The following is a 19,241-nucleotide window of genomic DNA, read 5'->3' as shown; positions in this document are numbered from 1 at the left end:
AGGGTATATACAATCTCCTCTTCTGCTCCTACACTCCCTTGCTTGCAGACTATCACTCTTTACTCCTCCAGCACATCACTTGCTTGCACTTCCCGGACCAGCTAGCACTGTTGGCCTGACACTGGCTCAGCCAGGCCCAAAGCATTTGCACTTTGCAGGCAGGGACTGTGGGCCCCTATGGTGTAGAAAATAATATAACGTTCCAGTGCTAGATGTCCCTATGGCTACTGCTCCCAGTACCATCTCTTCAGTCACTGCCAGCCCTCTTGATTGCAGCTGCCCCTCTCTACTGCCCGTGCCACTACAATCCTCCAGACTGGCTCTGCACCCATCCCAGACTGCTGCATCTCAGTCCTCTCAGGAGTGCCCCCCAGTCCTCCGGACTGTGTAAGCACTCACCAGCCCTCTTGGCTGCCTCTTTAGAACTCCTGAAGACTTTCCTGGAAGTGTTCTCCCGCTGCCCTCTCTTGCTCCTCCTGTGCTTCCTGGTCAGGACACCTCTGTGAGTTGTGATAAAGTCCCAGCTGCACCCAAACCCAGGCCCAAGGTCACCTCCCCCAGACTAGGGAGCTCCCTCAAAGGCCCCAACAGCATAACACTCCATCTTCCACATGATCAACTCCTATCCAGCTGGGCTGACTCTGATTTAAGGTGGCCTGCCCCCTGCCAATCGAGATGGGAGATTGGTCAGGACTCCTCAAAATACTCCAAGTGGCTCCACCTTCCTTCTCCACCTCTTTCCATAAAACACCAGAAGATTCTTTAAAAAAGTGGGAGGTCCCAGTGACACCACCTGTGAGTCACCCAGCTCTTTTCTGAGTCACTCCCTTCACAGATCACAAAAACACACCCAGGCTTGGCTCCCAGCCAAGCATAAAAATGTACCTACTCTTAAAAAAAACCTCTATGACTCCTAGCACACACATAGAGGGTGCCACACACACACACACACACACATATATATATATATATTTTTTGTATACTTTGGGAAACTATTGAAATGATTGTATTTGAGAATACAAGGCTCCAAGGCTGCAGAGTCACTGCTGGGAGAGGGGGCTGGGGGAGCTAAACTGCTAAATGAATAATATCAGTGTTTTGTTGTCAATTGCCTCACATTGCCTGCAGTTACAGAGATCAGTGAGGGCTTGTTTTAAAGTTCATTTACTGCTTGTAGGGAATATGGTGATATTTAAATGTGCATAGCATGGTCACAGGTTATTTTTAAAGGAAAACTACAGAGACACAATTTGTTTTTTGCTGTTAGTTTTTTTTTTTATACTCTTTTTTTTTTGGAACAATAGATGTGTCAGAAAATGACATCCACTTCCAATTTAGTGCTAACTATGTGTGCTGTTTATCAAACTTAGCCATTAGTTACAAAAATTTTTTGTTCAGTGGCCATTCTTCCTAATCTTCAAATTACCTTACGTATTTAGGAGCAAGAAACTTGATTTTAAAGGCAGGTTACCTAAAATTCTGTACGCTTACCAATGCATTTGTCAATTGATTAATTTATTTAAAAAAGATAACTCACATATGGGATTTATTTGAAGATATTCATAAAATGAATTTAAATAGATAATGTAGTGTTGATAATGTGCAGTGGGGCTTTATATTTCAGATGTCTGTTGCCATCTGTATTTATATCTGATTGGTGGGTTTGTCATATGTTTGTTGAATGTTTTTCCTGAAGTTCATCTTTGGATTATATTTCATATTGTCATGCAATATACCATTAACATGTACACTGTGTGGGGCTAATGGATCTGAATTCCATATATATTGTATATTAAGAAAAGGAGATTAAAATACACCACATTTACAGTATTTCTACTGAAAATAAAAAATAATTCTAATAATGATTTCCTGAATGGCTGTTAGCCTTTGAACCCACTTTAACAATCTTTTCTACATTCTTGCTCAGGGTTTTTAAAACCATACAAACAGACTAATTACTTATTCCTTGTGGGATTTCAAATTACTTAGGCATGGCATTTTACTGACAGTGATTAAAAGGAACAATGGGAAAACACATGACTGTTCTTTTCATTACTTATATTGATTGTCAAGTCAAAGCAGTCAGGGCAAGGGTGGAAATCTATATGTTAAATTATATAGTCTAAACCTATGACCTGTACTTTTTTCTGTTCTTCTTACAGCAAAAACATAAAAAAATACATATTCCCAACATATTATGCTTCATAAAAATGTAGAATGCCTGATATACAAAAAGAAACACTGTTCGCTAGCAGTGAACAAGATATTACAAGCTCTTTGGAACTGCAATAGAATTAGAAAACGACTGCAGGGTCTATGAGATGCGACTGTAACAGATCTCTTTAGAAAATAATACTGATATTTTGTAATTTTCCATTACATTTTCCATCCTCCTTAAAGTTATCCAAGGTAATATCTGGCTTATTCATAGGTTGATATAGCAAAATGATCTAATCTGCATATAATTCTGTATATGTATTAGTTTATATCAGTGGTTACACTGTAAAATGTTAGTGGTATCAGTGGTTTCACTGTAAAAATGTAGGCGTTTACTTACTTATCTGTGGTCATTAAAAAATGTATGTAAACAAATAGTTTTGCAGTTGTTACTTTAATTGGGGTAACTACAATGGCACATACATATGAAGCATTTTAGAACACATAATGCACGTTTGAGCTCCTCTGTAGACATGTGCATTCGTTTTTGTCCGAATGCATTTTCGTCCGAATTTCAGCTATTTTCGTTTTGACAAATGATAACGAAAGCACAGAATCCGAAAAACGAAAGATCTGACATAAATAAATGCTTTATTTTCGTTTTCATTGTTACAACAGTTCGATATAGAATAGGAAATTCAACGTGACTCTGACAATAACAATCTGTGTCTATAGAACCTGTGGTCGAATGTGCCTAACCTTACCTCTATTAGTCCAAGATTATATAGAGAAAATATTGGACAGAGAAAAAAGATTTGACAGAGAGAAAATATTCTGCAAGTTACTGTCCTAAAAAGTGTTTGGGGACCCGGGCCCTGCCCCAGGGGACATGTATCAAAAAAAAGTTTTAAAAACGGCTGTTTTTTCGGGAGCAGTGATTTTAATAATGATTAAAGTGAAACAATAAAAGTGTAATATTCCTTTAAATTTCGTAGGGGGGGGTGTCTATAGTATGCCTGTGAAGGGGCGCATGTTTCTGGTGCTTAGTGTCATTTATGCAGGGAAAAAAAGTCCTTAGACGAATGCAATTTTTGAACGAAAAACTAAATAAATAAAAACGAATTTCGGGAGTAACTAAATTAATTAATTTTTCGGACGAAAACTAAATTCCGAAATAAAATATTTTACTCTGCACATGTCTACTCCTCTGTTTAAGATATTGGGCAAGCTTGTAACGCAATGAAGTGTGTGTCCACCTTTTAGAAAAAAAATAATTTAGCCAGCATAGAAACCCACAGGCAAAAGGTTTTTTATCTAAATACATTCTATGCTGGGTCAGGGCTCCGTGTCTGAATGGACAAAGGGAGCTGTGATGCGGCTCGGGTGTCCCTATAGCAAGCTGCTTTCTGTGGGGGCACTCAACGAGGGAGGAAGGGACCAGGATCACAGAAGAGGGACCCGAGAAGAGGAGGATCCGTGCTGCTCTGTGTAAATTAACTGCAACAGAGCAGGTAAGTATAACATGTTTGTTATCAAATAAAAAAAAGGTGTTGCGCTCCACAAAAGATAATAAAAATAAATAAATAAATAAATATGTCAAATGTGCACCTTTTAAAGTGCATCAGTGCCAGTCAAACAATATTCAATCCAGTGCAATGTGAATGGTTAAATATTCCAAATAAGGGTAATAAAATATTCCAAACAAAGTGCAAGTAGTGAAAAATTAGTTAATACTAAAATTACGGATAAAATTCAAACAGTGAAATTAGATAAAAAAATGCAATAAAATTCAAAATGTGTCTCAATCCATAAAGTGCGTACAGTGAAAAAAATGGTAAAATGAAAAATAAAAATGGTAAAATAAAAAGTCCAGTAAAAAATTGGAATGTCTCTATCTATAACGTAGGGGTTAATATCAGGGGTGATCAAAGGGTTAACTGTGTGCCTAGCTAATGTTTCATTGTAGTGGGAGAGGTGCTTTTACTAGTGGAAGGCATGGATCGGGCACAGGGTCCATGCCTTCTGTACTGACAGAACGGCAATCTGCCTTGTTTACATAGGTAGACTGCCATTCTGTGTGTACCAAATGATCAGTGGGTGCCAGTGTGCACTCATTCCCAAAATGTGCAGAATCACATATATATGTCTGATTCTGTGCAGTGCGGCTGCCCTGTAGCAGTAAATGTGCTATGCGGAGGTCGGCAAATGGTTAAAGAGTACTTCAGACTACTTTTGAATTCAAAGGAAACAGTGAAGCCAGGTTGAAAAGTAATAGTGTTCTGCATGTATCAAATTGGGGCAGTAAGAATTAGGACAGCCACCAAAAAGTACAACAGTATTCTGATCTTTCATGGGTAAATTCAAGTTGAGGATAATGTAACAAAATAAAAAGAACATAAGAACATTAAATATTTATCCAAAACAAGCATTTTTAATGATTTAATTTTACTGAATTTGAATGGAGTAACTGAATAAAGATTTTTTTTTATATATATGATAAATTTTCCCTTCCTTAGAATTGGTTTACTTTCATTGATTCATCACATTGTACAATATTATTAATTACTTTAAATATTGATCTGTCATGTTGTTTGTTTGTGTGGTGTGTCTGTTTAATTTCCCACTGATTTAATATGATTTGTCTTATTTACAGGTCCCAGGGTTTTACTGCACTTTAAAACTACAATTCCAGGTAAGATTAGTCACCGTCATTGTTTAACCATACAGTATAAAGTTATGAATAAAACACCAGAAATACACTCTTTAATTATGATACTCTTGCAGCTGTTTTTCAAAGCACACTACTACCTTGTATTGTATTCACATTAAAACTGTTAGTAATTAAAGAAAAGAGAAGGAGTAATCAAAATTAAAGACTATTCATTACACAGCAGCAAAATGAAGGTACAGTTACAATGATGAATGAAATGAATCTTTCTCCAGGGTATATTTACTATTTAAATGCAACTATTTCATTCAATTTTGAGAAATATCGGTGTGTTGTTAATGTTTGTTTGCATACACATGGAATTCATACGAAAATATGTTTTCAAACATAAAGTTATGGATTTAAGACTGAAATCAAAGTACACAGAAAAAAAAACACAATTGGAGTTATTAACTAAAGGCAAATCCACTTTACACTTGCAGCGCACTTGGAAATAAAGTCGCTGTAGATATGAGGGGGACATGCAAGGAAAATAAAAAACAACATTTTAGCTTGCACATGATTGGATGATAAAATCAGCAGAGCTTCCCCTCATTTCAGATCTACCCCTTAGATTTAGAGCGACTGCACTTCCAAGTGCACTTTCAGCGCAAAGTGGATTTGCCTTTTATAAATCCAATGTTATTCAACTTTACCAGCATGAAATTAGCACATATTGTATGCCTAAATCTGCCTATATATTTTCTTCTTGTAATCTCCTGCACAGAATAGAAGAGGAAGTGTCAGAACTCTGTGATAATTGGGGTCCTATTGCTTTACCTAGGCATGCTTACAAAAGGGGAGAGCAAAGTATAGGGCAGATTATAGACCTGGCTGTACTGCTTAGCTGCAGCGTAGTCTACAGAGAGGTCCAAAACCAAGATAAGCCAACTGAAAATGGTTCCTTTATCATGTATTACAGTTCAAATACACTGTATTACGTTCAAGTTTTAAAGAAAATTAAGGCCAAAGCTCTTTTGGCTCTACTTCTCCTGGGGATCAAGGGAGTGCCAAAACCCACTGTCAGCTAACACCACTGAGCTGGTCGAGACTCTGGAGTGATTCTGACTTTTATGTTGCAATGGTGCATGCATAATTTCACTGGGGGGGGGGGGGCTGGTGGTGACTGAATGCAGAACTATATTTTAGGCACATGCCGCAGCTAAATGCTTTCACCAATTCTTATTGTCAATAACACCTTACCTCCTTTTTACGAAAAATATCTTTGTATGTATCTGCACTTCTAAAGTTTTCTCTTAAAAGAGTTACACACAACTAGTATACAGAAAACATTTAATATATCTAGTGAAATATATCTAGCACTTGTAACCCCTTAGATTAGTCTGTACGTTCACTGAAAATGGAAATTTAAACATTGCATTTTTTTACATTTAAGATAAATGTGCAGGCAAGGACTGAGTACAAGGGAGAGATCTCCTACAAATACTGTACCTGTTGGTTCAGTGTTCAGTAACATAAGTTGTTAGTTATTATTTTGTACTGCACATATGGGTGGGATCAATGCAGATCACAAACTGCAAGAAGAAGGAAACTTCTAAAATTGTATTACCTAAGCCATAGCCAGCCCTCATGAACTTGAATTCTAAACATGAAATTGTGGGTAGTAGAATACATATTAAGATGAATTGCTGATATCCTACTTGTTCTAAACCCTAGTATTGAGACATTATCACAGTAAGTAAACTTATGCAAAGGATACCTTTTATAGCAGTTTGTGAATACATGAGTGCAGTACCATAGAATTTACTATATTTGGCTCTTGTAAATAAAGACATTGAATTATACAAATTTATGTAGAAGGTTTTTTTTTCCTTGTTTTCAGTCCTTGTCTGAAGTTACAATGAAATGTTTGCAATGCATTGCAATGCTTATACTTTTCTGAGCTTGTAATGGCAACTCCCAGTGCACAGGAAAAGAAAAGGTAAAGGTCACTGAGTTGCTTGGTATCCCGGGATGTATTAAAAAGCTACTGCATTTTGAAAGTTCAGATATCCTTTATGTTTTTCAAATACTTTTTTGTAAATCTTAAAAATATAGCTCTTAATCACTTTACTAATTATAAAATCAACTCAACAATTTAGCCTTAGAAGGTAAGTTGTAAAGTAAATGAGTAGTGAGAGAAGCACAGTGGCTGTCAATGCTGACCTCTTTCTTTGAATATCTGTTGCTTGTTCTTTGGCTTCAATAAGTTATATATAAACAGATCTATAATGTTTAGCAGAAAATCACTATATTTTACAGCAATTCTATTTGTGATCTATTGCTGACTGCTCCTTACATCCATGCTCAAAGTAAATTATGTGATGTCGCTTATGACGTCATATCCCTTTAAATGTAAACACGGTGTGGAAGCATTGGGGGAAATTTACTAAAGCTTCTGCACACAGAATCTGCTGCAGCTGTACATAGTAACAAACCAGATTCTAGGTTTTATTGTCAAAGCTTAAAGTGGTTGTAAAGCCTAAACTTTTTTTTTTACCTTAATTCATTCCTTGTATTAACCTCTTCCCGACCGCCTCACACCGATATAAGTCGGCAGAAGGGCACGTACAGGCAAAATCATGTGCCTGTACGTTATCCTTTAAGAGGCGTGGGGGCGCGCGTGCATGCCGCTGGCGGCGCCCTCGTGCGCCCGTGGGAAGCTCCGTGAGTCCGGTCATGGGTCCCGCGGACTCGATCACCATGGGTATACCCTCAATCGCTTCATGGAGAGGAAGAATCGGGAGATGCAGTTGTAAACAGCATCTCCCCGTTCTGCCTAGCAACAAGTGACACTGAGCTCTGCTCCCTGTGATTGAAGCAGAGATCAGTGATCTGTAAAACATAGCCACTACCCCCACAGTTAGCAACACATCACTAGGGCACACTTAATCCCTACACTGCCACCTAGTGGTTAACCCCTTCACTGCCAGTGTAATTTACACAGGAATCAGTGCATTTGTATAGCACTGATTGCTGTATAAATGACAATGGTCCCAAAAATGTGTCAAAATGCCCAATGTGTCCACCATAATGTCACAGTCATGATAAAAATCGGTGATCACCGCCATTTAAAAAAAAAAATATATATTAATAAAAATGCCATAAAACTATCCCCTATTTTGTAAACAATATAACTTTTGCGCAAACCAATCAATAATCGCTTATTGCAATTTTTTTACCAAAAATATGTAGAAGAATACGTATCAGCCTAAACTGAGGGAAAAAATGTTTTTTATATATTTTTGGGGGATATTTATTATAGCAAAAAGTAAAAAATAATGGAGTTTTTTTTTATTGTCGCTCTTTTTTTGTTTATAGCGCAAAAAATAAAAAACGCAGGGGTGATCAAATACCAACAAAAGAAATCTCTATTTGTGGGAAAAAAGGACCTCAATTTTGGTTGGGTACAACACCACACGACCGCGCAATTGTCAGTTAAAGCGACGCAGTGCCAAATCGCAAAAAGTGCTTTGGTCAGGAAGGGGGTAAATTCTTCCTGGGCTGAAGTGGTTAAGGTGTCAGCATCCCCCCTGATCCAGCACTGTGCACATATGTAGGTCTTCTTTCCCCTCACTTCCAGGTCTTGTAGGCTTTGCTGGGGGATCTGGAGCTATTGGCTCCCAGTATTGTCAATCAATGCCAGTAACAAGGGGGGCAGGGCTGAGTCTTCCTGTTTGTGTCAATGGATGCAGCTGCGGGGCTCAGGTGCGATCATGCATGAGTGCCCCCATGGGAAGCAAATTCCCAATGTGCACTGGTGGGGGCCCAGAATAGAGGAGGTTTGCCGCTGCTCTGTGCAATTCCAGATACATATAGACATGTCTGTTATTTATTTATGATTTCTTTTCTAATGGAACAAGCTAAAGTTGGAAGCTGATTAATTACTATGCCCAGCTGCACCAGATTCTGAGACAGGCTTCCATTTTAAAAGGGTGTTTGTGACTCAAGTAGTTAAAGAGGCTCTGTCATTTGGTAAGTTTTAGTATTGCCATATCTGGTCCTTTTTGAAAATGCTAATTACCTGGCTTCCACCTTTGAGTCAAATGTTTAGAACATACTGTAAATAGTTGTCAGAACATTGTGTATCACTATATTTGTCCTGAATCAGTGGCTCATAAAGCATTAAAGCCAAAGAATCAGCATAACAGCCAGGGAACTGCCATTTTTAAAGGAGATGTCCTTAATGGCCTCCATGACTGTTTCATTATAGAGCTGCTGAAATACAATATTAGCCCTTAAGGAACTTAATAGTGTGCAATATTTGTTATTGAATTTATTTTGAATATGATTGAATGATTAAATAATGTATAGCTCAACTAAGCTAAGTGGAATCATTTTGTAGATCAACTCCAATGACTTCTACTGTGAAGAAGATTTCTTAGCACAACCATTTGAAAGCAATGCTAAGTAAAATGAGCACATACCTACCAACACAAAAATATAATTACATTTGCTGTACCTGTCTGTATTTATTAACCACCAATTGTCTACTAAAACTAATGACGAATAAATATTTAGTAAGAAAAACAACTTGCAAGGACCCTTTTTTATTCTTTATTGGCCCATAGTATTGCCTTAGGAAATTTTAAAAATATTAAAAAGAAAAATTGTATCTCCAATAGTTAATCCAAGGCAGAATATTCAACATGTTTGAGAACTCTGACTTAGGCATACAGAAGTGACAAGTAAGCTGCTCAGTGTAACTTACATGTTTGTATTAAAATCTTGCAAATTTAGATTAAACGTATGGTCTGCTGCCCTCCACTCACTTTTTACATTTACCCAACAGTTCAAACATTTCATTTTAATTTGGTTTCACTCTGTAACCAGGTATTTTCCACCAAACAATATTTCATAAGAACTCTAACTAGTCAGTTTTAAATCATTAAATGTGCTATAGAAGCACCGTGTAATAGAAAAAAATATCACATTTCAAAAATCCTTTGTTTATGTTTCATCATGGTACAAAGAGTGCAACTGCACACAAATTAGAAAATAAAAACATTTACTGCATAATTCTACAATATATGATTCAATGTGAATCCACAAAAATAAGTAAGCTTACATGGACCCCTCATATGCTAGTGTTTGGTGTAAGGAACACAAGCAATTATTCTTTCAAAACAGTATTTTTTTGTGAACATGGAGTTCTGTCACTCCCCTTTCAACCTCTCAAAATTTTTCTGCAGCCCTTTCCATGAAAGACTGTAACTGATAGCAGACAATTAAATTAGGGCTGCAACGATTAATCGATATTATCAATAATAATCGATAATGAAAATCGTTGTCAACGATTTTCATTATCAATTAGTTGGTCCGCACCTTCCGCCTGTCTGTTCATTGAAAAAAAAAAAAAAAAAATCCTCTCCTCCTATGTCATCCATCCTCGGCGGCGCTCTCTGTGACCAGGCACGCACTCGCCGCTGCACATCCGCGGCGCGCCTCTCCTCCTCGCTGATGTCACAGATCTCAGCCCCGCCCGCTGCTGCCTCAAGGGAACAGAGAGGCGAGTGCGAGCTGCACACAGAGTGTGTAAAAAGGTAGCAGCTATCGGCTAAAAGTTGTACCCAACACACACACACACACACCACATTCAGTGCCCCATCATCATTTGCTTTCCTGGGAGGGAGGGGGGAAATAGAGCCACGTTGGTGCTTCTGCAGGGGGGGGAATAATAGTGCCCCATTGGGGTTTCTGGGGGGGGGAATGGTGCTCCATCATTGGTGTCCCTGGGAGGAGTAGCGCCTCCCGGGGACACCAATGATGGGGCACTATCCCCCCCGGCTGAAACACCAATGTGGCACTATTATTCCCCCCGGCTGAAACACCAATGTGGCTCTATTATCCCCCCCCCCCCAGAAACACCAATGTGGGAGGAATAACGCCCCATCATTGGTGTCAGTGGGGGGAATAGTGCCCCATCATTGGTGTCAGTGGGGGGGGGGATAGTGCCCCATCATTGGTGTCGGTGGGGGGGATAGTGCCCCATCATTGGTGTCAGTGGGGGGAATAGTGCCCCATCATTGGTGTCAGTGGGGGGGATAGTGCCCCATCATTGGTGTCAGTGGGGGGGAATAGTGCCCTATCATTGGTGTCAGTGGGGGGGAATAGTGCCCCATCATTGGTGTCAGTGGGGGGGAATATCGCCCCGTCATTGGTGTCCGTGGTAGGAATATAGCGCCCCATCCATGGTGTCCATGGTAGGAATAGCGCCCCGTCATTGGTGTCCATGGTAGGAGTAGCGCCCCGTCATTGGTGTCAGTGGGAGGAATAGTGCCCTGTCATTGGTGTCCCTGGGAGGAATAGTGCCCCGTCATTGGTGTCCCTGGGGGGAATAGCGCCCCATCATTGGTGTCCCAGTTTTTTCATTATTAGTTTTAAATAAACGAAAAAATTGAACATTATGTTTTTTTGTGATTTTTCCGATTAATCGGTTAATCGAAAAAATTATCGGCCGATTAATCGATTATGAAAATAATCGTTAGTTGCAGCCCTAAATTAAATAGTTGTTTCTGTGACTTTTGATTGTTATAAAGACAACCCAGGTCAGCTAAAGCACCACTCCAGGCTTTTCACATTGAAACTGGAAGTGGTTCTTGCTTGGAGCTGGCATTTTGGACTCAGCAAACCAACTTCAATCATAACCCAGGAATACAGAAAACAGCTGCAGACAGGATCCCTTGCTGGTATTATAATTATTGGAAAGCATGAATAACCTGACCTCCTGTAATTGCTTGCAAAGAGCCTTACTCGTACTGCACACTACTCACCTTTTCATAAAGGGATATTACAAAACCTTTTTTTTCTACCAACTAATGAAATATGAAATATGTCACAAAGATATGTTCCATAGTGGTTTTGAGTTTTGTGTGGATATTGACATACAAGGGTTGATTTACTAAAGGCAAATGTTGCAAGAAAAGTTGCACTTTGCATGGGAATTTATCCCAGAGCTTGGTGGATGTAACAAGAAAAGAATAGAATAGAAAAAGAAACAGTATTTTTGCTTAAACATGAAAAGATGATGGCAGTCAAAAGAGCTTCACCTCATTCAATAAGCTCTGGGGCAAATTATGTTGCAATAACCTGCAAAGAAAAACAAACAGTATTTTAGCTTCAACATGAATAGATGAGGGCAGTCAGAAAGCTTCACTTCATTCATTAAGCTCTAGGGCAATGTTGTTATGCTGCAATGTGCAATTTCCCTTGCAAAGTGAAAAGTTTATTTGACTTTAGTAAATCAACCCTAGGTGAAGCAAACCGACCTTATCCAGGAGAGAGGAGACTTCTCTTGAAACTCCAGATTTCTCTTCTAGATACATTCGAGGACAGTATAAAGCACCTTTTCCTAACACCAGGATGAAGCCTTTAGCAACAGTAGAAAAATCACTTTAAAACAAGATATCATTCACCTTTGCAGCCATATGCATTACACAGAAATTCATCTTCCAAACAAGTTTTTCTAAGGCCTCTTTCACACAGGCTTTCCGATCAGGTCTGCCTATCAGTTTTTCATGTGGACCTGATTGGACACTCCATTTAGCCCAACTGAATAGTGGATGTCATCGGTGATATGTCTGCCGACCCTTGTTGCTATCCAATCCTGTCTGTGAAATCCAGAAGGATGGGGACCCTATTTTCCATCCATTTGGCAGGTCAGATGGGATCGGATGATAATAGACAGGCAGTCCGTTTTCATCCGATCCCCCATAGAGGAGAGCGGGGCTCTGACAGGTCCTCCTCTGCACAGTAAGCGGAGATGGACCTGTCATACGCCTGCTCAGCGGGGATCAACAGAGCGATCTCCCGCTGAACAAAGCGGAGTCCACCGGGCGGACCACTCGTGTGAAATAGCCCTTAGTTGTTAGAAATCAACTGAAACCCAACTTCAGTACATGCATCTAGAGCACTGTTTCTCAACTCCAGTCCTCAAGGCGCCCTAACAGGTCAATGCTTTCAGACTTTCCATTATTTTGCACAGGTGATTTGATCAGTTTTGCTGCCTTAGTAATTACCACAGCTGCTTCTTCTGAGGGAAATCCTGAAAACATGACTTGTTGGGGCACCATGAGGACTGGAGTTGAGAATTAGCATTAGAGAGGCCAGTGAGGGCCAGTTTAAAAGATATTTTACTGCTTGTTGAAAAAAGTAAATATTTTTACGTCCATAGCCTAAGCACAAGTGCACTTTAACCACTTCAGCCCCAGACCATTTGGCTGGCCAAAGACCAGAGCACTTTTTGCGATTCGGCACTGTGTCACTTTAACTGACAATTGCACGGGTGTGAAAACATGGTTCACAAATAAAATTGATGTCCTATTTTTCCCACAAATAGAGCTTTCATTTTGTGGTATTTGATCACCTTTGCGGTTTTTATTTTTTTGCATTATAAACAAAAAAAGAGCGACAATTTTGAAAAAAAAAATATTTTTTACTTATTGCTATAATAAATATCCCTAAAAAAATCTAAAAAACATTTTTTTTTCCCTCAGTTTAGGCCGATACATATCCGTCTATATATTTTTGGTAAAAAAAATTGCATTAAGCGTTTATTGATAGCATCTACAAAATAGGGGATAGTTTTATGGTATTTTTATTAATAATTTTTTTGGCGGCAATCAGTGATTTATATTGTGACTGCGACATTGTGTCAGACATGTCAGACACTTTTGGCGCTATTTTGGTACCATTCACATTTATACAGCGATCAGTGCTATAAAAATGCATTGATCACTGTGTAAATGTGACTGGCAGTGAAGGGGTTAACCAGGAGGAGACGCTGAAGGGGTTAAGTGTGTCCTTGGGATGTGTTCTAACTGTAGGGAGGATGGTCTACGTGTGTCATGACACTGATCGCAGCTCCCAATCACAGGGAGCGGTGATCAGTGCCCTATCACTAGGAAGAATGGGGAAATGCTTGTTTACATCAGCATTCCCCCATTCTTCCTCTCCTTGAGACGAATGCTGGTATCCCCATGGACATCGAGTCTGCAGGTCCCACGGTCACACTCACGGAGCTCACGGCGGGCGCATGCGCCCACAATGCAGCATCTTAAAGGCGACGTACAGGTACGTTAACATGCCTGTCCATACCATTGTACTGATGTATATTGGCGTGAGCTGGTCGGCAAGTGTTAACAACTTGTCACCTGCTCACAAAACATATACTGCGAGCGAGCAGCACAGCCAGGCAACATACCCGTACAACACAGTGTACTTCCTGGTTTGGCGGCGTGTCTGCACATGCCCCACTCTGACCTGTGCTGTGATTGGACACAGCATGAGTTTGTCAACAGGGTGCAGCCAGTAATTATTGCTGTACATCTGCTGATCAGCTGTGGCGACAAACACACAGAGATTGATCTGACTGTTTCTCCTCCCTGAAATCATTTCTGAAATCTGAGTTCAGGGAGGACAAAGCAGCCAGATCTGTTTGTAAAAGCAGCACACATTACACTTGTGTGGCACACAGTTAACCCCTCAACTGCACCTTGATGTTAACCCCTTCCCAGCCAGTGTCAATAATTCAGTATTAATACAGTATTATCACTGATCACTGTATTAGTGTCATTAGCAACGTCAGTGTCAATTAGTCAGATAGTGACCCTCCCAGCCAGTGTCTGTTAGCATCATATTGCCCACACTATCACAGTCCCACTAGAAGTCACTGATCACCGCCAATAGCAGTATAGTGTCTATAGCTGTGTAAATTACAATATATACCATAGTTTAATCTTTTTTCACACAAACCAATTAATATACCCTTATTTGGATTTTTTTACCAAAATCCTGAGCAGAATACAATTTGGCCTACATTTATGAAGAAATTCGATTTTATTGGATATGTTTTATAACATTAAATAGAATATATAATTGAATTTTCAAAATTTCCTGGAATTTTGTTGTTTATATAATAAAAAAGTTAAAAACACAGTAGTAATCAAATACCACCAAAAGAAAGCTTTATTTGTGTAAAAAATTATGAAAATGTAATTTGTACAGTACACAGTACTTTTGAAAAGTATAATGTTGCATGACCATACAGTTTCCAGTTAAAGTAGCACAGCGCTGAATAGAAAAGAATGCCATGGTCATAAAAGGGGTAAAACCTTCCTGTGGTCAACTGGTTAAAGTTTAGGATGCACACCATAAATACGTGTGGGCTGTATCACTAGAAGAGCAAAAAGTATTTGCAGTTCATCAAGCAGTAGACACCTTAGCAGTATAAGTGGAATTATTTCCTCTGGATTGCATTTTATCAAGGTAAGCTTACTTATCAACAATTAGAAAGTTAGTTTGGGGGTTGGGATTATACCTTTATAGGTTTTGGCAGATGGTTTGTTTACTATTGTATTCAATGCTCAAATTAGTATCAAGAGTAGTGCAGATTTTGTTTCACACATTTGGGAGCCAAACATATATAAAGCATTTTGGATTTTTTTTTCTAACTGATGGTTTTATAAAACATGTATTACTTATACATTGGGTTTACTCGCCATGTTATTTTTAATTGCATATTATTTAAATGAACATAACAAAAAGCTATACCACAAATGCTATACCATATAGCATTGAATCAATAAGTTATTTTTTTAAGCAGGTAAAAGAACTTAACAAATGAAGTTTGTTGTTTGTAACATGCAAAACCCCTTTTAATACATGTAGTTTTGTATGCTATATGCCTTACATTTTCAGTGTGTTCAATTTATTTTCTATATTTAACTGGTATTTTGCTATTTCTTAAATAATGTATTCAACTAAATTCTGTTTACAAAAAAGGGTTCAAATGTTGCATGACTAATATGAAAATAAGTTATCCATATCAGAAAAGCAGCTGTCTACAGCAAAACACACCTGCCGCTAGTTTGTTGTCATCCTAAGCGCCTAACACTGGATGAAAAATGTGTCCTATGACATTTCAAAAGCCAACATATTTGCAAGACAGAGTGTACAGAAATTGCAGTGGTATTTAATTTTTAGCTTTTGGAGACTATACTGAGAACTATATTTACAGAAAAAGTCTCAAGAGTTCACAAATAATCAAAAGGCAAACAACATTTGTGGAGATTGACATATTTATCAAGTCCAACTTTTTTTTAAGTGCATAGCTAAGTGGCCTGTAGGGAGCACCACAGCAATAATGAAGAGCTTCCATGCCTTTTAGTAAATCATCTGTTGAGTAAAATGTTAAACATTTTTAAATGTAAACAAATGGACATGAAGCTCATCACACAAGTGAGATACATAAATGGGAGCTATTTTTTTAATCTGCCAAAGGATCTACAATTTTGAATGTTTAGCCTTGTATTCCCAAAACCTCTGATACATTGCACAGCCTACAGCAGTAGCTTGGTCTTAAACTGATATTAAACCTTTAGTTTTTTTTAATATTTTCAGCAGCTTATTTTTTGCACTCTGGGTTTCAGAGTGGACCTTTTTATTTGCAGCATCCTATGGAGCCAACCTTGCATACAGGGATTAGAGTTGTGTATTCCTATATTGTGTGCATCAATAGAAACACACAGCCACATAACCTAAGTTATCAAAACACTCCCCTGCTCCAAATTCTTCTCCCACTCTTTTCTCCAAACTAACAGACTAGCTGGGGACTGCATTGTCCACTATTAGCTCCTTCCTGTATGGAAGTAAAGTTCTGTAAAGCAGCACAGGAAGAGCAGAGACTAGTAGAATTGAAAGTTGTAAACTGCAAATACTGGAGTAGGATTTGAACAAATAGCTTACTTGGGAATGCTTATTTTATTGTGCTCAAGGTGTTCAAATGCTGAGAGTTTCATACAACTTCAAACACACCCCCAACATGGGGACACAATGATGATGCATCATCTTATGAGTAAATAACTCAGATTCTTCTGATCTGTCATTTGCATTTAAAGAGGACCTATGGAATTTTTGTCAAAAAAAAAAGGCAAACTGAGGACAAATAACTAGTCACCAGTATTGCCTACAGGCTCCCTGAAGCTGATCTTTTCTCCATTACTGGCTTACAATGCCTTTTTCTGCACTGTTGTGCACAGATAAATCCATTTGGCTAAAGGAGCAGGGCTGCCCCTGATAACTGATTATATGATGACTGGTGGGGTAAATAACAAAAAGAAGGAGAGGGGTGTGGCTACTGCGCTGCTGCATGGACACTTGAATCCTCTGCTCTGCTCCAACGATGGAAATTCACCCGAACTGGGGTATCTCTGAGTGCCCCTACACCCACTGTCACCTGTCTGAAGGATCAACCTTCCTCCTGAGATGACTCACAAGAGAAAAGAAGCATCTCAGCTGAAGAAATTGCAGTATTTCTTTCTGCCGGTGGCCTGCGATGCAAGCCAAAGTGGAGCTGGCACCGGAGATGGATCTCAAGCTTCACCCGGTGACTATCTCTCAGCCACACTGAGCCCAAGCTCACAAGGCGGATCCACACACTCTCCTGGTGCCTCCACACCACTCTCCTGCAGTCCAGCAAAATCCAGACCAAGCATGGCAGGTGAGCACATGTCAGTATTCTATGGAGGACACAAGGGAGCTTGTAGATCTCAATGCTTTCCCCACTACCAACCAGCCCATTTCAGACACCACTTTAAAGGACATGCTTGTCTCTCTCCACAGCTCCCTGCATGCAGACATGATGAAATGCATGAGCAACTTCTAAGCTGAAGTGGGAGAGTTGGGAGGATGGATTGATCATATAGAAAAGAAAATGGGTGACTTTGCCTCCTCCCATAATTCACTCATGGATGCCCATAATGCTCAGTATGATGACCTAATTTGGCTTATGGTTAAGGTGGCTGACCTTGAGGACAGATCAACAAGGAACAACAAAAAGTTCCGTGGGGTCCCAGAGGCCATACAACAGCAGTATGCCTGAGACCTCAAGAAAGCATTCCTACCTTCAATACCTAAATCAGCTTTGGCAGTTGGTCGAATCCATAGACTACCCAAACCATACCATCTGCCAGACAACATCCCTAAGGATGTTCTGATGCAGGTGCATTTTTATAATGCAAAGGATCAGCTCATGACCACTTTTCGTAAAAATTTGCAACCTCCGGAAAAATTCTCAAACATTCAGCTATATGTGGACCTTTCACAATACACAATGCAAAAACGTAAGTCACTACTGCCTGTGACACAGTAATGGTTACCGCTGGGAATACCCAACAAAATGAACAATCACTTATGACGGAAACACCTCAGGGATCACAAATTTGGAAGCAGGTCTAGGATTGCTCTGCTCTTTTCTTTTTTATACCTGAACAAGCCGCTGAAAACTCATCTCCCCTGCCAGGATGAAACACCCAGGGTGATTGGCAAATGGTGTCATGCAAGAAGAAAGATAAAAAGCAAAACACTTAAATACCCCATGCACAAAATATATAACATCCTACCTAATTTCTGAAACAATATGGAACACATAGCACACAAACTTACCCCTCCTGAGTAATGGGCAGTTATTCTGCCTCCAGATTCACATTCGGATCTACCTTTTTATTGAACTGTTTATTTTCATGTTGCTTGAGTTTGTTATCTTTTTAATCCTGTTTTTTTCCCTTTCTCATGGGTCTGACCTTCATATGAACGTTACCACCACCAGGACTTGTCTATATAATCTTACCTCCACTCTCCACTTTCTGGAATTGACCTCACGAGAAACTATTGAAGCTTTAATAAAGCACTATCAGCATTTCTACCTACCCTCCACCTATGGTACTTAACCGTTTCCCGACTGCCTCATGCCGATATATGTCAGTAGAAGGGCACGTACATGCAAAATCACGTACCTGTACGTTGCCCTTTAAGAGGCGGCGGGGGCGCGGGAAGCTCCGTGAGTCCGGTTGCAGGTCCCGCGGACTCGATCGCCGTGGGGATACCCGCGATCGCCTCATGGAGAGGAAGAACCAGGGAAGTGCTGTTGTAAACAGCATCTTCCCAGTCTGCCTAGCAACAAGTAACACTGATCTCTGCTCCCTGTGATTGGAGCAGAGATCAGTGATCTGCAAAACATAGCAACTCCCCCCCACAGTTAGCAACACGCCCCTAGGGTATTGGCGTACAGGTACGTCCAATATTCAATGCCGCCCTGCCATCGGGAGCGCGTCACCGGCGGCACGCTCCCGCGCTGATCAGGACCCCCGTGAGTCCGGTCGCGGGACCCGCGGACTCGATCGCCGCGGGCATCCCCGCGATCGTCTCACGGAGGGGCCCGAATGGAGGAAATGCTGTGTAAACAACATTTCTCCATTCTGCCTAGCAACTAGTGACGCTGATCTCTGCTCCATGTGATTGGAGCAGAGATCAGTGTTCACTAAATGAAAGCCCAACCCCCCCACAGTTAGTAACACACCCCTAGGAACACTTAACCCCT

General features: G+C 39.9%; 1 protein-coding gene across 23 annotated transcripts in view; it reads left to right on the top strand.

The window, feature by feature from the left end:
* Positions 1-19,241, top strand: part of PTPRD (protein tyrosine phosphatase receptor type D) — a 2,297,910-nt gene that overhangs the window by 1,056,561 nt on the left and 1,222,108 nt on the right. For all 23 annotated transcript variants that reach the window (XM_077475060.1, XM_077475071.1, XM_077475065.1 and 20 more), the window contains exon 7: positions 4,811-4,849. The gene's annotated coding sequence lies outside the window, so the exon portion shown is untranslated. The remainder of the gene's footprint in view (positions 1-4,810; positions 4,850-19,241) is intronic.

The sequence above is a fragment of the Lithobates pipiens genome, unplaced genomic scaffold, assembly GCF_037356315.1.
Source record: "Lithobates pipiens isolate NorthernLeopardFrog02 unplaced genomic scaffold, aLitPip1_a1.2 Scaffold_13, whole genome shotgun sequence".
Taxonomy (NCBI): Eukaryota; Metazoa; Chordata; class Amphibia; order Anura; family Ranidae; genus Lithobates; species Lithobates pipiens.
Note: the sequence above shows the minus strand (reverse complement) of the source record. Positions and strands in the feature narration are given on the sequence as shown.